Raw genomic sequence first — 21749 nt, 5'->3', positions numbered from 1 at the left:
TAAATTGCTGAAGTCAGCACCTTTATTTTCAGTCATTTACATTTCTGTTGAGAGCCGGTGGACGGCATTGTCTTTACTTTTCCGAGTACTCACGGTGGGCCTTCTCCGACAGCCCTATGGGCGTATCGCGGGAGGGAGTTCGCGGCTCGTACCCGGAGTATACGCGCACTGTGGTTGTAGTAGTACTAAAACCAAAGACTTAGTAATGTTGCTTAGGTGGATGTGATTTAAAATGTATAGCATGGCATGTAGTGCATATGATGTGTTGTGATGTGTGGACTGTTGTGTGTGGTCCATCTTTCTACTTACTGGGCTAGTGAGCTCATCCCACGTGTACACCCCCCTTTTAGATGATTTTGTAGGTCATACATCTGAGGAGCAGGGGGTGGGTCCCACAGTCGAGTTTCCTGAAGAGGACTGGTGGACCCCGGAGGAGTTCGAGCACGGCGTAGACTGCTCGTGCGAGAGCTGTGCTGTGGGACAGCAGTTCTGAGGCCGAGCTGAGCTCCACCTTGAAGGCCATGCTGATCTCCACTTCGGAGGCCGAGCTGAGCTCTTCTATGTGATGCCGAGCTGGGCACGACCCTTGATGCCGAGCTGAGCTCCAGCCTTGAGACCGAGCCGAGCTGTGCACTCTGATTTTTTTGATGATTTCCTGTATATACTTGATATATGAATTGTACTTTTGTTGTGTAAATATCATGCCTTCGGGCCCACATGTATATAATTATTGTATCACAATTCGGGTATCAAGTATATGGGATTTATCCACAGGTAAAACTTAGTCTTCCGCTGATCTGATGAACTTATGTTAGTGTGTGTATACTGTGGTGGAATACAGTATCTGATGATCCTGGCAGATTTGGGTTAACCGGTGTTAACTCGGTCACTGCTCTGGTTCAGTGTGAACGGGGTGTGACAATATAAACCTGAAAACAGCCATTGTTCACCTTATTTCACTGCAAAATTCGATGGAACCGCAAGGTGGAAGAAGAAGAAGAAGAAGAAGAAGAGGAAGAAGAAGAAGAAGAAGAGGAAGGAGGAAGAAGAAGAAAAAGGAAGAGCACAACTACAATTTTGGGGCTGCCTACACCTAAGGTAAGTGTTGGTGCCCTCTAAAATTTGTGTAATCAATTGATGTCATAGTAGCATGCTAGGGTTGGGAATTTCAGTAAATTAGGGATTAAAATTGAGTCCCTATGTACTGATTTAGTGCCCAGTAGAAGAATCCCAAATTTTAGTAAGGGTTTAGGCCTTTAATTTGATGTCAATTGTTCACTGGGCGCCCTGGATCTTAGGGCTTTTGCCATACAAGGATATTTTTGTGTAATTAGGGCTGGGAATGAAGTATACATGCAAGTAATTTCTGATTTTAGGCATGCATGTACTACAATTGTATTCTCTTGAGTGAATTGGGAAGAAATTGCCCAATTCCTTCCCTGTAAATTATGAATTGTCCCTCCTGAGCTCAATTGGAACTGATGCATGGTTCTACCATGTTTCTTATAAATTTTCAGCTTCATATGAGCGATGAATTAGATGGGAAAAATTCAGATTTGTGTTCAGCTAGTCCCAAGTGGCTAAATTCTTAGTTGAATCTAAATACTTTGCAGTTCCCATCTGAATTTTTAATTATTCCTATGAATTGGTTTCAATTGGAGATGAAACATGGTACAACCATCATTCCTAGGGCTATCCAGCTTCAATTAAATCAATAAAAGAGGTGGGACATGTCTGGTTTTTTGAATTATATGGTTTAGGTATGCAAATTATGAAGAAATTTGAAAGCGTATTGGAACAGAATTTTGATTACTGTAATTGGTAGTTTTAGGGACTGTAGAACGACCCTAGAGGCATGAATAGACTCTCCCCATGCTGCCATGGGCATTGGCCCTTGGCCATAGATAGCCCAAGCGAAGGAAACTAGCTAGGATACCTGCATGGTAGTAGAAATTTCTACAGAAATCAACCAGTCGGTGGATCCTATGGCCAGCCAGTTGAACCTGCCAGTGGAGTGATTTTAGGTCTAATTAGCCCCTATTTTCATTGAATTATGCCCTACCCCTTGTATGTTCTCTTCCTTACCTTTTTACCTAAATTTAAACCATGGGTAAGGGTAACTTGGGGGCTTTTCCAAGGCTTTATATGGGGTTAGTATGTGGGCTATTGGGAGTTGTTTTAGGTTCAGCAATGAACCTATATTTAGTCATATTAGGTGTTATAAATGGTTGACAATATGATACACCTTTGGTTTAAGAACCTAAACAATCGGGTGACGACACAATGTTGATCTCAGGAAATCTATCATAATTTTTTATTAGTTTTGAGGTGAGTGGGTATTTGATTTGTTTATGGAGTATTTTTGCGTATGTTATTTTTGTGTGCCCATGTGTAATGCTGTGCTAACTCTATTTTGGATGTATTTTATATAAAATTATATATTGCACATGTGGCATGGTTTTACCAAGAATGATGTGATCAAGATTTTGTGGATGTGTCAGTGACATAGTTGAGTGGTAATAATTGTAACATTGACAGTTTGAGGCACAGTGTGGCCGAGGGAGGATTCTGGTACCATGTGTTACACCCATGCCCTAACCCGATCTAATTTGAACTTCTGTGATAGATCTCGGACCGGAGATAAAGAGCATCAATGGATTTTGGCTCATGGTAGCTCATTACAAAAAGGGAAAGGATTATCTCACTTATTTGTGCATATCATGCCAGTCCAACTAGAGGGGATTCAAATCTTCTGACCCTAAGCGGTAAGTGACCCGACACTCTGCACCCAAGTCCCGGCACTTACCAAATTTTCTGAAAGAATATGACTATAGCCTAGGGCAACCCCCTAGGGAATGATCAAATGAGGGCAGCAAGCAGTCAAGGGACAACACTGCCTTGACCACCGAAAACAAGCCCACCAGAAATAGCATAGGCTGGATCCATTGACCCTGAATCCGGTGGCCCTTTGAGCTACTGGTTGGGTTCTGATGCCCATGGGCCCCACCACTGGCATCGTGAAAAACTCTGGAAGACCCTACGAACTCTCCAACACCCTTTCTCATGACTTGTACTCCATATGAGTCTAAGGAGGTGGGCCCAAATGTCCCAAATTGCAGAATAACCTACTTGGACCATACAAGGACCAACCAAACAGGCCCTAAGGATGTGACTTACTATAAATAGGAGAGGTGAGTTCATTTCTCACCTCTCACTTGTCCAAAACGTGGGAGAGGAAAAAAAGAGGAGAGAAAGGAAGAGAAGAGGAAGGAGAAGAGAAGAGGAGCTCACCTTAGCTACCGACTGTGCAACTTCTTGCCTGAATCTTGTCAGAGGTAGGTGGCACATTCTCCTACCAACTTCTTTCTTCATTTTGACCTAATATAGTTGAGCAAGGAAGAGAAATTAGACCTCGACACCTCTCAAAACTCTGGTGAGTGTCATCTCACTCCCCCAGTGTGGTTGCTGAGCTCAAACCAAGCCGGGTGAGCTCTGACAACCCTTGTGATCAAATGCCAAGTCACGGTTTTCACCGTTCGACTATCGTATCTCCCAAATGGCTCAACAAAATCAAAACTTCTTCAGCTTAAAATGAAGGTGGAAGACCCTCTACAAACCCCATGGAACAAACCCCAACGATTGAGCCTGAGCCGGAAAGCCCCAAATCCGTGGGTTCATTTCTGAAAGTCCATTGGAAACACCCATCGGAAACAACCTGGGCTGTTTCTGGTGGTATATTTCTGATGAAATCCAAACCATTAGGAGCACTCTGTTTGGTCCACCAAAAACATGACTAATATTTCCGGTGAAAATTGTCTGTTTTCGGTGGCATATTTCCAGTGAGTTCCTAGTGTTGTTTGAAAATTGATACTGCTTGTACCCTTTAGGGGTAAGCCCTATGAGTCCCCTTCGGTGTTTTTGACACCCATTAACGTTTGATTACCTTTGTACCTAGGATGGAGATGCACACATACAATGAGATCAAAAGTGAGTTGAACACCCGGTGACATACTCGAAACCCGTTTTCTTCAAGTACAACCGAGGTGAGGGATGATTGACTTTATTTTGTGGAATATTTAATATGTAGAAATTTCTCACGTGTTAGGAATTTTAATTGATTATTATATTGTTAACATGATTATGTTGATGATTGTGAACATGTTATTTATGTGGATTCATTATGGTTTGAAATGTGGATATTGGATATGTGATGTTGAGATGTGTGACGGGATCCGATGTGGCCAAGGTGGTTCTAGTACCGTGGTCGTTGTGTAGATGTTGCATTCATGCATTGATTATGTGCATTAGATTAGATATAATCATGGAATACACTTTTTGGCCGATGGTGATTCTGATATCGCGTAGTCCATACTAATTGTATTATTATGTAAGACATGTAGATATTTGTGATTAGGAGACATTCCCTATGCTACGTCCTCTTGCCAACAAGGGGTAAGGTGTTAGATAACTCAATTGCAGTATGTTTGATGAACCTTTCCAAAATACCACACCTACGGTACGATGTGATTGTTGTCGGAGGTGGGAAATAGTCTGGCATGGCCGATAGTGATTCTGGTGCCATGACTGCCAAGAGGGGGTTATCAGGGGTTTGCTGGGTGACCGATAGTCGCATTTCAGGACTGGAAGGATCCTAATCACGATTAGGGTTTGTATCATTGGGTGTGTGTGAAATCTTAGGATGTAAGCATGCATTTTTACATACTTAAAATGAAGCCACTTTGGGTTTTACTCTCTTTTTGCAGGTTTTGTATTCTAAAGGCGTTAGGGACTATCGGGTGTCATATCTCCAATTTTCCATATAAAGAGGTCCTTTCTTTTCATGACTGCGAAGAGGACGAAATTTTAAACTAGATGGATGTATTGCATTAAAAGTACACATTCGTTTTGGTACCCATACAAGTGATTATTCTTTTCGAGTCAGAAAAAGAATAATGGACTAGAACATAATCGAGATGCAAACCCAGCCCTTCTGCAGTTGTCCCAGGGGTACAAGAGAATATTTCAAATGCCAACAAAGAAGGAGGGACTCACTTGGGCTATACACCCTCTCTCCTTCCCTTGTGTTGAAGAGTTTCTCTACTTTTGGGAGATTTTATGAAGATTTTCTCTCTCCTATTCCTCCGCTTAAAGATCAAGGGCATGGATGGCATTTCCACAAAAAAATAGAAGATTCAAGCAAAAGAAGAAATCATCCAAGGGGTTGTGTGCAAATTTGAACAGAGAGAAAACAGAGAATAAAATAGGAAGAAAAAGGAAGGGAAAATCATAGAGATCTCCTCTCTCCTACGATTCTCTCCTTTTCTCTCTTCTCTCTCCTCCATGTCATCACCTTAGATCTACAAAAACCCCAATTAGGAAACCTAATTCGTTGGACTCCTCTCCTTTCTATTCCTTTCTCTCTTCTCTCTCCTCCATGTCATCACAACCAATTCATTGAACTCCCTCTCCCCTATTTCCTATAAATAAAAATCATGCAAAAGGGGAGAGGGTGCACTTCTCTTTTAGGGGTTTCTCTCTTTCTCTAGTCATTCTCTAGGTTTTTTTTAGTTCTTCTCTAAGTCTTCTTACTTTTCGGTTTAAGCACTTATATAATGGATGTTTATTCAATGAATGCAAGTTTTTTTATGTTTATTGTTCATAGTATTCAGTTGTAATTTTACTTTCTAGTTCTAGGCTTAGTTCTAAGTGACAAGAACCAAGTGTGGAGCATAAGTTTTCAACTTTAGATTTGTCTTATCCAGGCCTAGAAGTTTCAAATTTGGTTTATTCCAGATCTAGTTTTTAGGGCTGGTAGTATTTCAAATTAAACAAGAAGCAATAATTTTTAATTCAAGTATGGAAGTTCAAGTAGGTAGGCTTCTTCATAAGTCTTCTCATCCCCCCTCTCATTCCCTCTTCTGGCTACCCATTCATTCTTAACTTAGGTTTTTAATTTCAGTTTACTTTATTATTTTCCCTTTCCCCTAAGGTTCTTGGCTAGACGATGCGTTGGCTTTGCCCCTCCTAGCCATAGAACCATTCTTTTATTACCTTTACTTTTAGTTATTTACTTTGCCTTCCTTTCCATAAAGCTAAGTAGTGAAGCCCTTGTAAGAGTTACTCTCTAGTCAAGTAGGGAAGCTTGCATTATTTGCAGTGCATCCCTCGGGCTAAGTAGAGAAACCTACTTATGTGCCTCTTTCTAGCTTTCTTTTCCCTTTTAGTTGCACTTTTATTATTTATTTCATCACTTTTACTTTCTTGCTTTTTATTTCAGCACTTTTACTTTTAGTTATTTACTTGTTATCTGTGTGGTTTGAAGTATTTAAATTCCTAGATGTGATGGTTATGACGCTTTTAAATGCATTTATTTTAGGGCGGTAGTTAGAAGTAGATCGCCATAATTAATCGATACACTTTTGTGTTACTAAAAGAAGCCAAAAATAAAGTGGTTGCTCTCCTTATGTTCTACCCATAGCTACACTGATCCGTATGCTTGCAATCACTTTTAAATCTCAAACAGTTACCGTATGCAAGTTCTGAAACTATGGATACAACCTAATGTGTCATAATAGCATTTACTAGACTTAGTTGTATGCTAGGTGGATTAATAATCAAATGAACTGCATCATTCGCATCATGGACTATGTGTTTACTTTTTGTACTCATGACATCATGGATCATTATAAATATGAGGGTTGGCACCATCCTAACCACCCCCATTACCACCTCCTTGCTGGTCCTCTACATCCATAGCCTATGGGGGAGGTGGTGGAAACACTCCAGGAGGAGGTACATGTGGAGGAGCCGAAGGGTTAGCACCATCCTAACCACCCTCATTACCACCTCCCTGCTGGTCCCCTACATCCATAGGCTGCTGCCCCTCTTCTTCCTCCTCCTCAATCACCTCATCCATATCTATGGTCATCTTCTTCAGGGACTCTTGGTTGAAGTCAAGGACATCAACTCCCAGCCCTTCCTCATCATCCAACTCCACCTTAAAGTGCCCGAAGACCTTAGTTACGAGCTGGCCATAGTAGAGGTTCCAGGACTTGCGATCCTCAGCTTTCACTACTATGGTCCATATTAGCAGGTAGGGGAGACGAATTGGCACCCCTATGTAAACACAATAGGTGACATATACTTCTAGGATAGATACCTCATCGTAGTGTCCACTGGTTGGGAGGACGTTCAACTAAATGGCTTGGCACATGACCTTCAGGGTAGCATGATAGTTGGTAGATCGAGACCACCCCACTTCTTGCCTCGTAAGCATGTGGTCCATCTTTGTCTAACCATTGAAGTTCTGGAACTCATAGGATAGAGTCCTAGGAGGACAATAGGCCAGTTCCCCCACATTGGAAATCATTAGAATGTCCACCAACTCGACCATGTCAAAGGATATGTTGACCCCTTCATCCTTAAGGTGATCCTTATGTCCTTGGTGCCATGGTTCATGCACCGTAGGTTGCAGTAGAAGTATCTCACGAGCCGTGGGTAGTACATCCTATTCGGCTTCAATATGCAGTACCACCCTATGGCATCAAAACGTTGACGGAGGTTGAACCATCAAAAATCTCGTACATGTATGTACTTTCTAGGGTCAACATTCCAGTACTCAAATGTCACCCAATGGTCTTGCTTCTCCATAGACTAAAACCAGAAGTGATCATATTACTCCTAGGTGGGGAAGGCCCATTGTTGTTGAGTAGCGGCACGACGGGGAAGAGCTCTACATCCAGACATGATCACAGAGGACAAGTACTTGGGGTTTTGGAAAATGAAAGAAGAGAATAACCAAATCAGAGAAGGAATTCCAAAATCTAGGTTAGGGAAGGAGAAAAAATCACCTTGAACATGTAGACTACGGCAATAGGGTGAGAAAACACGTGCAAATAGCAGGGAAGGACTGGGGCAAGCTTCCTTGGTGGTCTCCTCACTTTCCCACAAGTAAATTAGGGTTTTGGTGAATGAGGAATGACCCCTACACCCTATATATCATGTTAGAAGTCTACCGAAAACACCGGGCTAAATCCGGTGGCTGTTTCTGGTGAAGAATTTTTGAAAATTCAACCTCTGTTTTCTCCACCAAAAACAGGACTGATATTTCTAGTGGAAATGTCCTGTTTTCGGTGACTTTTTGGGTATGTTTCTAGTGAACAGTGCCACATGGGAATTTAAATTTAATTGAATTCCTTAATTATTTTTACCTTCCTATTATGCATGCGTGTGAATTATAGTATAATGTGGGGCCCCTCCTAGGCATGTGTAACCATAACATGCAACTTGTACATGCATGTGGGACTAATGAGAATTCCTTAACAGGAATCATGTCACGACGGAACACCTGATCTCGCTCCCGTGTGTCACCTCCTGCTTCCCTACGTGGAACCAAGGTCGACCATGTAATGTGCTGATGGCTCCACCCATACTTACGACCCAAGATATTGCGTCATAATGGACGACATGATGTATAAAGTGGAACAAAGGTAAGCTCAATTTATGGTCAGGATTGATACCTGGATCCAGGCAGCTATGGATGCCTAAAATGCACCACCCGCACCTTCTACTCCACCAGCACAACCTCGGTGCCTACTAGCTTGGCCACCCCCCAAACATCAAATGGGGTGCAAGGACAAGTGCAAGGGCAGGTACAAGCCCAATCCCAAGTGTATGTTATAGGGTGAACCGATCTAACGAAAATGATGGAAAAGTTCCAAAGGCTTAGGCCTCCATACTTCTCTAATGTGGGCGAAGATCTATTGTTGCCCTTGAGATGGATCAGAGGTATGAAGAAATTTTTTAGGTTGATGGGCTGCAATGATAAGCAGAAGATACTATGTATCGGCTACTAAATGCAAAATGAAGCCGATGCTTGGAGGAGGGCTATTGAGACCATTCTGAGGGCAGACAACCCAAACCCCACTTGGGAAGATTTTAAAGAAACATTCTGAGGGAAATACTTTCCTGAGAGCTTCAGAGACAGAAGGGAGAGTGAGTTCTCTCACTTAGTGCAAGGGTCCCATTTGGTATTGGAATATCAACAACGCTTTGAGGAGCTATTCTACTTTGCTCCTGAGCACATCCGAAGCGATCAGGCCATGGCAAAGAAGTTTGAGAAAGGGTTGAGGCCAAGTATTAGTTCAACAATGGTTGGGTTGAAGTTGCAAACCTATGCTGAGGTGGTCCAAGTGGCCAAATCCATTGAAGACCGGCACAGAGGCAACTTCATAGCACAACAAGGAATGGGAAAGAAACCCATGGAGTCCACAAACTCTAAAGGAGCAAGCAAGCATTCCGGAGGCCCTTATATCAACCCAACTTTAGTCCAGTTTAGAAGACTAGATGTGAGCCAAGGTTCCAACCCTCCCGCTCTAGTGGTGTATCATAGTCTGTGGGTTCAAGCCCTAGGTGCTTTCACTGTGACCAGCCAGGTCACCTAGCCAGGCCATACCCCCACTGTCGGTCGGGTGATGCACTTTATACTCTACCACTTAGGCCCCAGTAGACATATACAGCCAACAGGCCAGTATAACCACCATAGGGCCAGAGACCCCAAGGAAGGGTGTTTGCTATAACAACCAAGGATGTGGAAGCTACACCAGGTGTGGCGGCAGGTACCCTATTGATATCATTATTACCTGCACATGTGTTATTTGACTTAAGAGCATCCGATTTATTTACATCATCGACATTTGCGATAAAGATGGGGATCCCACCCAAATGCTTAACTCAATATTTGGTAGTTAGTACACCCACAGCAAGACAACCTTTAGATCTCGGTATGGACACTACGAGTTCCTGGTGATGTCATTTGGGTTGACCAACGCACTAGCTGCATTCATGGATTGGATGAATCGGGGTATTCTAGGATAAGTTTGTGATTGTGTTCATTGATGACATCTTAGTATATTCCAAGGCTGTAGAGGAATATACCGTCCACTTAAGACTGGTATTGAGACATCTGAGAGAGAAGCAACTCTATGCCATGTTTAGCAACTATGAGTTTTGGCTTTCACAAGTGGCATTCCTAGGCCACATTGTCTCAGATAAGGGTATAGAGGTTAACCCAGGAAACGTGAAAGGCAATTTTAGAGTGGGATACTCCTAAGAATGTGGCAGACATTTGTAGTTTTCTTGGATTGACTGGGTATTACAGGAGATTTATTGAGAACTTCTCCTGCATTTCTTCATCAATGACCCAACTTACACAAAAATGTGTAAAATTTGAGTGGTCCGATGCTTGTGAGAAAAGCTTTAGGGAACTAAGGCAAAAGTTGGTATCAGCTCCAAACTTGACTATTTCAACCGGCACAAGTGTGTATAGTGATGCTTCCAAGCTAGGATTGGACTGTGTATTGATGCCGTATGGAAAGGTCATTGCCTATGCATCACACCAATTGAAGGAGTATGAAAAGAACTACCCTACCCATGACTTAGAATTGGCAGTTGTGATATTTGCCTTGAAGATTTACAACACTATTTATATGGTGAGAAGAGTGAGATATACAGTAACCATAAGAACCTCAAGTATTTCTTCACCCAAAAGGAGCCACTATGAGACAGAGGCGTTGGTTAGAATTAATGAAGGATTGTGATTGTACTATCCACTACCACCCAAGGAAGGCTAATGTAGTAGCCAATGCACTTAATCAAAAATCTCAGACACTGACTCTAGCTTCACTGACCACCAATGAATATATCATCGAGGAGGTTAAGAAACTAGATTTGGAACTACTAATGGAAGGTGTCACCTTATCATTATCAGCATTAGTGGTGTCTACTAGCCTAGTGGATAGGATTACTGAAGCTAAAGTTACTGATGCAGAGTTGCAAAAATTGATAGCAGACTACAAGGAAGGGAAATAGAAGGACCCAGATTTCTCCTTGATATAAGGGATAATTCTTAAGTTTAAGGGAAGGTTATGAGTGCCTAGTGATAGTGACTTGACAGATACTATTTTGAGAGAGGCACACAACTCTTCGTACTCCATTTACCCCGGTAGCACCAAAATGTACAAGGACTTGAAAGGTTTCTACTGGTGGAAGGGAATGAAGAATGACGTGGCCACACGTGTTAAGGTGCCTCACTTGCCAACAAGTCAAAGTAGAGAGACAGAGGCCCCATGGTTCACTATAATCACTATCTATTCCGGAGCGGAAATGAGAGAACATCACCATGGACTTTGTCATAGGATTACCTAGCACCAACAAGGGTATGGATGCCATTTGGTAGTTGTTGATAGCTTAATCAAAGTAGCTCACTTCATTCCAATTAAAGTCATCTTCTCTATGGACAAGTTGGCCAAGTTGTGTATTGATAACATCATCCAGTTGCATGTTGTACCAATTAGCCTCATCTCCAATCGAGATCCCAGATTTACTTCTAAATTCTGAACATATGTACAGAAGGTAATGGGTACACAGTTGAATTTCAGCATGGCATTTCACCCTCGGACGGTCAATCAGAGAGGACTATCCAGACCTTGGAGGACCTGCTTCGAGCATGTGCTTTGGACATGAGTTATAGTTGGGATGAGCATATTTCACTTATTGAGTTCTCCTACAACAATAGCTACTAGGCCACCATCGGTATGTCTCCATTCAAAGCATAATAGGGTAAGAGACGCTGGACTCCTCTCTATTGGGACGAAGTTGGTGAACGACACATCCTAGGCCCAGACTTGATACAAGCCACTAATGAAGGTGGGTGTGATCAGAGAAAGAATCAAGGCAGCCTAGTCTAAACAAAAGAGTGATGCAGATGTCAGAAGAAAGCATCTAGAGTTTGATGTGAGAGACAAAGTATTTTTATGGATCTCCCCATTCAAAGGGGTAATGCGGTTTGACAAGAAGGGAAAGTTGAGTCCTAGATACATGAGACCTTATGATATACTAGAGAGGATAGGACTGGTGGCATACCAGATAGCTTACCACTAGAGTTGGAGGGCACCCATAACGGCTTCCATGTATCCATGTTGAGGAAGTATATACCAGACCCAACTCATGTCTTGACTTAAATACCACGTGAGTTGGATGAGAATTATGCCTACAAAGAGTTCCCAGAGAAGATTGTTGATCGGAGGGACCATATCCTCTGCAATCATACTGTTTCATTCGTCAAAGTGAAGTGGATTAACCACTCAGAGCAAGAAGTCTCTTGGGAGCAAGAAGATGAAATAAAGAAGTAATACCCTGGATTGTTTAACTTACCAAGGATGCTCAATTTCGAGGACGAAATTCTTGTAAGGTGGGGGGGATGTTACACCTGTGCCTAACCCAGTCTAATTTGAACTTCTATGATAGATTTCGGACCAAAGATAAAGAGCACCAATGGATTGTGGCTCATGGCAGCTCATTACAAAAAGAGAAAGGATGATCCCACTTGTCTGTGCATATCATGCCAATCCAACTAGAAGGGATTTGGATCTTTCAACCCCAAGTGGTAAGTGACCCGAAACTCTACACTTGAGTCCTGGCATATACCAAAATTACCAGAAGAATATGACTATAGCCTAGGGTAACCCCCTGGGGAATGATCAAATGAGGACAACAGGCAGTCAAGGCACAACATTACCTTGACCACCGAAAACAAGCCCATCGAAAACAGCCTAGGATGGATCCGGTGGCCCTTTGGGCTGCTGGTTGGGTTTCGATGCCCGTGGGCTCCACCACTCGCATCGTTAATAGACCCAGAAGACCCCACACACTCTCCCACACCCTTCCTCATGGGAAAGAAGAGTAGAGAAAGGAAGAGAAGGAAGGAGAAGAGAGGAGGAGCTCACCTTAGCTCTCAACTTCACAAATTATTGTTTGAATCTTGCCGGAGGTAGGTGCCACCTTCCCCTACCACCATCTTTCTTCATTTTGACCTAGTATAGTTGAGCAAGGAAGTGAGCTTAGACCCCAGCACCTCCAGGAGCTCAGGTGAGTGTCATTTCACTCCCCTGGTGTAGTTGTCGAGCTCAAACCAAGCCGAGTGAGCTCTGACAACACTTGTGACCAACTGCCTAATTAGGGTTTCCACCACTCGATTGTCGTATCTCCCAAATGGCTTTGCAGAATCAAAATTCTTCGGCTTAAAATGAAGGTGGGGAGACCCTTTATAAACCCCATAGAATGAACCCCGACGATCGGGCCCGAGTTGAAAAGCCCCAAATCCATAGGTTCATTTCTAGGAATCCATTGAAAACACCCATCAGAAACAACCTGGGTTGTTTCCGATGGTATATTTCTAGTGAAGTCCAGACCCTTAGAAGACCTTTGTTGGTCCATCAGAAACAAGATTGATATTTTCGGTGGCATATTTCTAGTGACTCCCCAATGCTGTCCCAAATTGACAGTGCTTGTACCCTTTGGAGGTAGCCCTATGGGTCCCCTCCAGTGTTTCCAACACCCGTTAACGTTCGATTACCTTTGTACCAAGGAAAGAGACACGCACATGCAATAAGATCAAAAGTGAGTTGAACACCCGATGACATACTCAGAACCACTTTTCTCTAAGTACAACCGAGGTGAGGGATGGTTGACTCTATTTTATGGAATGCTTAAGATGTAGAAATTTCTTACATGTGTTAGGAATTTTAATTGATTATTATATTGTTAACATAATTATGTTGATGATTGTGAACATGCTATTTATGTGGAATCATTATGTTATGAAATGTGGATATTGGAACTATGATGTTGAGACGTTTGACCGGTTCCCGTGTGGCCCAAGTGGTTCTGGTACCATAATCGTTGTGTGGATGTTGCATTAATGCATTGATTATGTGCATTATATTAGATATAGTCTCGAAATGCACTTCGTGGCCGATTGCGATTCTAGTATCATGCACTTCAAGACTATATTTGGAATGGGTACGCTTTGTGGTGGTTGATGGTGATTCTGATATTGCGTAGCCTATACTCAACTGCTTGTATACTAGATACGTATATAGTCGTGGGTTACAACTTGTGGTCGATGATGATTTCGATATCGTATAGTCCATACTAACTGTATCATTATGTAAGGCATGTAGAATATTTGTGGTTAAGTGGCATTCCCTATGCCACGTCCCCTTGCCAACAGGGGGTGAGGTGTTTGATAATCCAATGGTGGTATATTTGATGAACCTTTCTAGAATACCACACCCGTGGTACAATGTGATTGTTTTCGAAGTCGAGAAATAGTTCGACGTGGCCAATAGTGATTCTGGTGCCGTGATTGCTAGGAGGGGGTTATCAAGGATTTGCTGGGTGATTGATGGTCGTATTTTGGGACTGACAGATTCCTAATCGTGACTAGGGTTTGTATCACTGTATGACCGATGTATGAGTTCTGGGACCTGGGATACAGCCTAATGTGTCATAGTCGCATTTATCAGACTTTGTCGTATGCTAGATGGATTAATAATCAAATGAACTGCATCACATATCATGGACTATGTGTTTAGTTTTTGTACTCATGACATCGTGGATCAGTATAAATATAATTATTTATGCTTGATTGTGCATAAACCCCACCCCTCACTGAGTTAGTTGGAGCTCACCCCTCGTATATTTTGTTTTTTAAATGATGATGCAGATATAGTGGTGCCATTGGGTTGTGACTCAACTTCCTTTGGACCAGAGTATGGAGTAGGTGACTAGTGGATGCCAAAAGCCGAGGAGCATGATCTGGATTGTGCCTATAACAACTGTGCATACGCGGCACCCTGAGTTGCATAGTTACTTTTTGCTATTTTGATGCAAAATTGTGAATGGTATTCTTTTTGGGCTTATAAATTTTAAGTAGTGGACATTTGTAAAGGAATGACTTGGTTATGGTATATACTATCACTAAATGGTTCCCCATTTTAAATTATGATCTGCTATGATATACTCTGATTTTGCTGCAATTTATTTGGTTCGGTATTGTGAAATTGTGTATGTTAAGGTACTTCTATCAGAGATCCTGGTAGGAGCATAAGGCGGGTAAGTGTCTGACTCACATCACTGGTATTCCTAGGTATTACTGGGAGCAGGGTGTGACACCATGAGCTCAGAGATCGGTATTATAGTTATGGCCACAGATGTATGATTGGATGATATGGGTTGTAATTGATGCATGTAGAATGCATAAGGTTAGGATTCACAAATCCTAGTGCTACACCACTTGTTATTAGGGGTTAGGTATTGGATAACCCCAAAGGTGTTGTATGTTATTGAGAATATCATATCCATAGTACAACGTACTATACTCAAAGACGGATGTCGCACGGGTGATTGAGGGTTTTTTAGGATTATGGTTAGCCCACAGCATAGGCGATCGATGGGTTTTTCAGAACCTGTAGGCTTCTGACTGGCAACTAGTTTGTATCATTGGGTGATTGATGGATTTGTTGGGACTAAGGATACCACCTATGTTACAGTAGCACTGAGACCTTATCTTTGACTTAGTAATTGTTTGCTATGTATTATATGTTAAAACTAGATCATGAGCATCATGTGACTTGCTTGAGTATACATTGCATCATTTGTTTTGTTTGCATGCACACCCCTCATTGGGCTTGTGAAGCTCACCCCTTATAGATTTATATTTTTAGATGGTGGAACCGATGCTGAGGTAGAATTGGATTTCAGCGGCAGTTGTGAGGCTTGGGTTCGTGAGACACCAAGATGCTAATGGGTTTCGCTTCTATTATTTTAGCTATATCTTTTGTTGCAAATATTTATGAAATGTGTAGTAAGTAATATTGTAACATGTGGTTGTTTTCAAACATGGAATTTGTATATTGGTAAATTATCATTTTAGTACATTACTAGTAGTAATTGTATGATTTATTAGCATACTCTAATTTTAGTTGTGATATTGGTGGCATTTGAGAAATTAAGGTACTGCATCTGTGATCTTAGAGTGTTAGACTGACTAGATATGGGTGTCCAGTGCCGCTTACCTTGGCCTATCAGAGTAGGGTGTGACACAGTACATCAACCAATTGTAAATAGATATGGTAGAGATGAGATAGGTTTTGGCCCAAAACCTTTAGTTTGCTCAAGATCAAGTTAAGATCAACATTACGCTATGGCATCGTGACCAAATCAGGCTTATCGACCCATGCATCACATCTCCAGCTCATGAAGAGCAAGTACCAATGCAACTTCTAGTTTTAGCTCCCCATGTAGTTTGGCAAAGTCCATAACAAGGCCAGAAGATGAGAAGCCAGTTCACCGATCTAGGGACGAGCATGTTTGCAATATATGTTGAATTACTAATGAAAAAGCTCTTGGGACATTGCCTTCACGACTAGTCAGTGATCTTCCACCACGTTGGGACAAGCTACATCAATAATGGGAAGTTTAAATTGAGCACTAAGGAACAACCAAACGAGGTTGCAAACCCCCTTTCTAAAAGATAATAATGGGGCAAACCAAAATATTGATGAAGATCAAGAACAAATAGTGAACCATCAATCATGATGAAGATAGCTACTCAAGCACTAGCACCCCATTCAATTGTGGTCCTACCTAGGTCGTGGAAGCGACAACAAAAATTCACTAACTTGGGCATGCCTATGTCTCAGATGTATGCTAAACTGAAAAAATAAAGGACTTTTAGGCACAGTCCACCCCGAGTCATCATAAATCCCCCACCAAAATGGTTTAAAGACCATGAGTTATGTCATTATCATAACCAAAAAGGTCATCTCATTGATTGGTGCATCACTCTCAAACATGCCATACAAGATCTTTTGGACTGTAGGAGGATTGAGCTGAGAACTAAGCCATATGTAATTACAATACATGGAAAGAGGATCATAGCAAGGGAAGTATAAGAGTACAAAAATAAATAAACAAATAAATAAAAGGACATTGAGGCATGAAGAAAATGCTAGGTTTAATGAGAGACTGTTGAGAGAGAGAGAGAGAGAGAGAGAGAGAGAGAGAGGGAGGGGAAAAGAGGTATAAAAAAGGTGAGAGATTCTATTTCCAAAGGGAACGTTAAGACACCCAAATTGGCGGTCCCTAAAAGAGGGAATTAGAAAAAATGGAGAATTGAAAGCCCAAAAATAAAGAAAGGTCAATACTCAAAGTAACTGGGGGGTAGAATTGCCAAAGAGAAGTGAAAACCCAAAAATAAAGAAAGGTCAATACTCAAAGTACCTGGGGGCAGAATTGCCAAATCTTGCTTGAACTTCGGAGCAAAAGTTGCTTAATTCAATGTAAAACCCCTGGAGCATATTTGAGCAATAAACATCCTGTGGAACATGGTACTAAGCCCCATTACAACCTAGTAAAGTCCTTCTGGGTTGAATGGCAATGAGATTCTCGTTATAACTCTGAGGTCATCCAGTTATGAAGGAATTTAATTATTAGGCTTTGACATCAAATCATCTACCCTGAACTACGTTTGACCTGATACCCAATTAGGGTACAAAGGCAGCTTGATAAAAGGTAACAGTCAATCATGGTCCACCCCTCCACAACATTCATTCAACTTATATTTATGCTTTTACTTCCCTTGTCAGAGCTCTCTCTCTCTCTCTTTCTCTCTTTCTCTCTTTTCATTGGTCTATCGTGAAAACCAATGATGTGAGATTAGGAAAAAGCCCATTTTCTTACCACATGACTAAGGACATTTCATGACTCCACCATGTGCCAGTAACATTATGCTCACGTATAGTCATTGGCAAATGAGAAGAGTGAATAAATCTGTCCCTAAGGCAACACATGAAAAAAGAAGAAAAAAAATGAGCAATAAAAGGAGAGAAGGGAATAAGTTTGGACAAGGGGCAATTTCCCTTCCAAAATGGAGAATGAGGAAGGAACGTTTCTGTTGTTGGGAAAGCCTACCTACTCCCACAATAGCATGAAGAGTTTAAGGGGAACGAGACCCATGGCAATTGATTTTTAATCAACGAAAAAGGTTCCAATCTAAGAAGTAGGGCAATGCTGCAAAAAGTGAAGGGCAACACGGTTGGGGGCAAATCATCACCGATCTCGAAGAAAATTACCCGTAAATGGGGCGTCATTCATCCGCTTTATCTGTTTGCTTTGTCATATTTCAGTGAAAATATTTATTATTCTTAAACATATTGAGTATACAGGGGAGATTAGTTGACCCAGAGGGATTGAGTGCATAACTCTCTCTTAACCATAACATAATCCCTAGACACTTCCTTATCTATACGACGACTCTGAGTTCTCTTTTGATGATTGGGTTAGGACTTCTTCCCAATGCAAAGAAGTCCTTTTTAGGTGTAGATTTATTTCTTAATATAATCAAGGATATTGTTAGGACTGGTAGATGAAAACCCAAATCAAAACTATTAATCATTATAGTCCAAACTTGAGGAGAAAGGATAAAGTCCAAAACTAAAAAAGAAAAACAGGTGTACCTAATGTAGAAGACTCTTATCACTTTATGGTCCAATAGGATCATAATGACCATAGTCTTGGCCCCGCTTCATGGAGAAGTTATTTCTTTACTCGAATCTCCAATCACTTGAAATTGCAATAGAGCAATCATATATACCATTGCACCGAAGTCCGCCCTCTAAAGGAGTTAGTCCAAAACTGATTATTAAAAATTACAATATAAGATAGTGCTATTCATTTTGATCTCAAATTGAATGACCATAGCGTGGGATATACCTCTTTTTTTTTTTAATAATAATAAAAATAAAGTAGAAAATAAGAGCTACACAGTATAATAGGATTTATACAGCACATTAATATCATCATCAAGCAGGCATTTCTCAGTTATTGCCTCGTAGTTAATATTTTTTTAATCAAAAAGACTAAGTTGTTGTTAGCCCTTTAAACAAAATATTGGATTAAACAAAAAAAAAAACAAAAAAACAAAAAACAAACCTTTATATTTGCCTTCAAAGCATTGGATATGTTTGTTGATAATTATTGAGAAGTGACCAATATGGACCTGAAAAGCCAAAGTGATAACTTTACATAAGTGGTGTGGTGTGGATGAAAACAACGTCACTATCGTGCATTTTGTTCGCCAGGGCGTCAGAACTAACCTAGATATGTGTGTTACATTATATCGTTGGAGAGATGTCCATCACAGGTTTTCAGGAAACGGATGGAAATATTAAATGAGAATTTATTTTTCTTATAGGATTCTTAATTATGACTCGTTATCAAAAGGAAAACCAGAAGAACCAGTTAACGGTTTACTTCTTATTCTACCATTTAATGCTAAAATCTAGTCGACTCATTCTGAAATGGTTAAGCTAAGGGATTGGCTTCGGTTAGAAAGTGGACATGGGAAGGGATCAGCCTAAACCGGTCTTTCATTATTTGTTTGGTATTTTATGAGTAACGCATTGGTGAACAACAAATTTGGCATGAGTTATAAATTGGAACGTTCTAAGTTTGACTCTCATTAGGTACATCTTGACCCACTCACACGGGGATGCTTAGTGATCTTCACTGTTTTCAGTGAAAGTTGAATGATTCTCATTCAACCCCGGTATGACCTGACCAATGTAATTGTGGGGTCAATATGGACCCGTGGAACTAGTCAAGCTGAAAGCCTGGATACCAGTCATTAAAAAAAAAAAAATAGTGGGGGAAGAAGAATTCTAGTTGGTGGCATAGCATCAATAGAGGATGAATTTTCTACCAAAATAAATAAATAAGGGGTGGGTATTTTATATTTTCAAGGGTGGGGTTGTCATTTTTGTCTCCTCCGTGCCTAAGAATGCAATCAGGTAGCATTCTTTTTCCCATATTTTATTTAAGGGAGGAGGATTGTTACCAAGTTATGCAGTCCATGCATCAGCACAGGGCCAATGAGAGTACATGCAAGGGCATCCAACAAATGTGGCTATTTTCATTTCATAGAAGTGGGGTGGTTATTTCACTCTTCTTGTGTCTGCTCGAGATTTTGGAAATCAACGAACCTAATCATGAAATTTTGAATAAAATACAATAGTTTCACAAATGCGTATAAACCAATTTATAAAATGCAAAAGGAGAAATAAAATGAGCCAAATTAACATGAAAACAACATAATTATCCCAAAAATGGTAATTAACTCTCTGATCAAAATATAAACCCTTAGAGGAATTGAATTTAAGAACGATAAAAAACTTATCAAATTACACCTATATTCCTATGTAATCATAAATGTTGAACAAATGCTCATAATATTATTCTATAGAGTGATTTACATCCCCCTCCCCTATAGTTTGCGTTTATTCCACCCCCTCTCCTATGTTTTAAAAAATCCCACATACCTCCCCTGTCAGATAACTCGGCTAGTAAACCGTTAGTTGTGGATGTTAAAGTACGATTCTACCCTTCTGCCTTTATCAAAATTTTTAGAGTGATTTACATCCTCCTCCCCTGTAGTTTGCGTTTATTCCACCCCCTCCCCAATGTTTTAAAAAATCCCACATACATCTCCTGTCAGATAACTCGGTTAGTAAACCATTAGTTGTGGATGATAAAGTACGATTCTACTTTAACACCTGTACCAGATTCCTTGTTCGGGTCAATACTATTTGCAATACTTGTACCAGTTGCTCTTCCTTTCACAGCAATAGCAGTAGCATTAGCAGATGCTTTCCCTTTGTCAATTGCATTTGCAACAGCATTTACTGACCCAACAGAATCACTACTACCACCACTTGTTGCTCCAGTGATAGCTTTGCATGCACCAGAAGGCCTTCTAATTGTTTGTTTTTTCCTACGAATGCCCACACGATCATTTACTCTTTGTGCCATACCACCAACATCCTCATCACACTCATTAACATCCACAACTAATGGTTTACTAACCGAGTTATCTGACAGGGGAGGGGGATGTAAATCACTCTAAAATTTTTGATAAAGGCAGAAGGGTAGAATCATACTTTAACATCCACAACTAACGGTTTACTAATCGAGTTATCTAACAGGGGAGGTATATGAAATTTTTTAAAACATAGGGGAGGGGGTGGAATAAACGCAAACTACAGGGGAGGGGGATGTAAATCACTCTATTCTATATACATGAAGATCCATTTAATTAAAAAATTTCTTGAATTAAAATTTTTTGTGGTAGAAAAAAATAGAAATAATATTTGAAAATTCATGCATAAAAGATGTAAAATTAGTATACTGTGCACAATATACAAAACATGCTTGCAAATTGAAATTCAATTGAAAAGTATGCACAAATTTATCAACATACATCCCTATTATGCAAAGCAAATTGAAAACCTTAATTTGGAGAATGCTATGACTAGGATAATGATTTATGGACGAGGAAAACTTTCCTTAAACCTAAAAAATCTTGAATTATGTTAAAATTTTCAATAAATAGATAACCAATAATCAACTCATATTCTAAAATTACACAATAATTTGCAACTTTATCCAAGTCATGAGAAAAATGTGGGGGATGATTTGGGATCATTCGAGACTGTTTACAACACGAGTGGCGGGACCCATAGGCATCGGCACCATGACGATAGCAGCTTGTTATGTTCACCAGAAACAGCCCACCGGATTCAGGCCCAGTGGATCCAGTGGCACATTTTCGGTGGTCAAGATAGCTTACTGTCTTGACTACTTGCTATCCAATAGCTGGTCTTGCATGGGTGGTTTCCCTCGGCCATGCTCAAGGCCTTTTGGCAACTTCGATACTTGGCAGGATTTATGTGTGAGGAGTCAGGTTGCTTACCATCTGGGATCGGAAGGTACAAATCCCCTCCAGTTAGATTGTCACGCGATGCACGAACATGTGGGGTCATCTCTCCCTCTTTGGCAATGGGTGAACGACA

The 21749-nt window shown here is 40.9% G+C and overlaps 1 long non-coding RNA gene across 1 annotated transcript; it reads left to right on the top strand.

Moving 5' to 3' along the window:
* Positions 1 to 987: 987 nt before the first annotated feature.
* Positions 988 to 14829, top strand: LOC122066756. Its single transcript, XR_006136447.1, has 4 exons — positions 988 to 1098; positions 2627 to 2765; positions 3956 to 4043; positions 14567 to 14829. It is a non-coding gene; the product is annotated as an uncharacterized LOC122066756 (long non-coding RNA).
* Positions 14830 to 21749: the final 6920 nt, after the last annotated feature.

Source organism: Macadamia integrifolia, unplaced genomic scaffold, assembly GCF_013358625.1.
Source record: "Macadamia integrifolia cultivar HAES 741 unplaced genomic scaffold, SCU_Mint_v3 scaffold2565, whole genome shotgun sequence".
NCBI lineage: Eukaryota > Viridiplantae > Streptophyta > Magnoliopsida > Proteales > Proteaceae > Macadamia > Macadamia integrifolia.
Note: the sequence above shows the minus strand (reverse complement) of the source record. Positions and strands in the feature narration are given on the sequence as shown.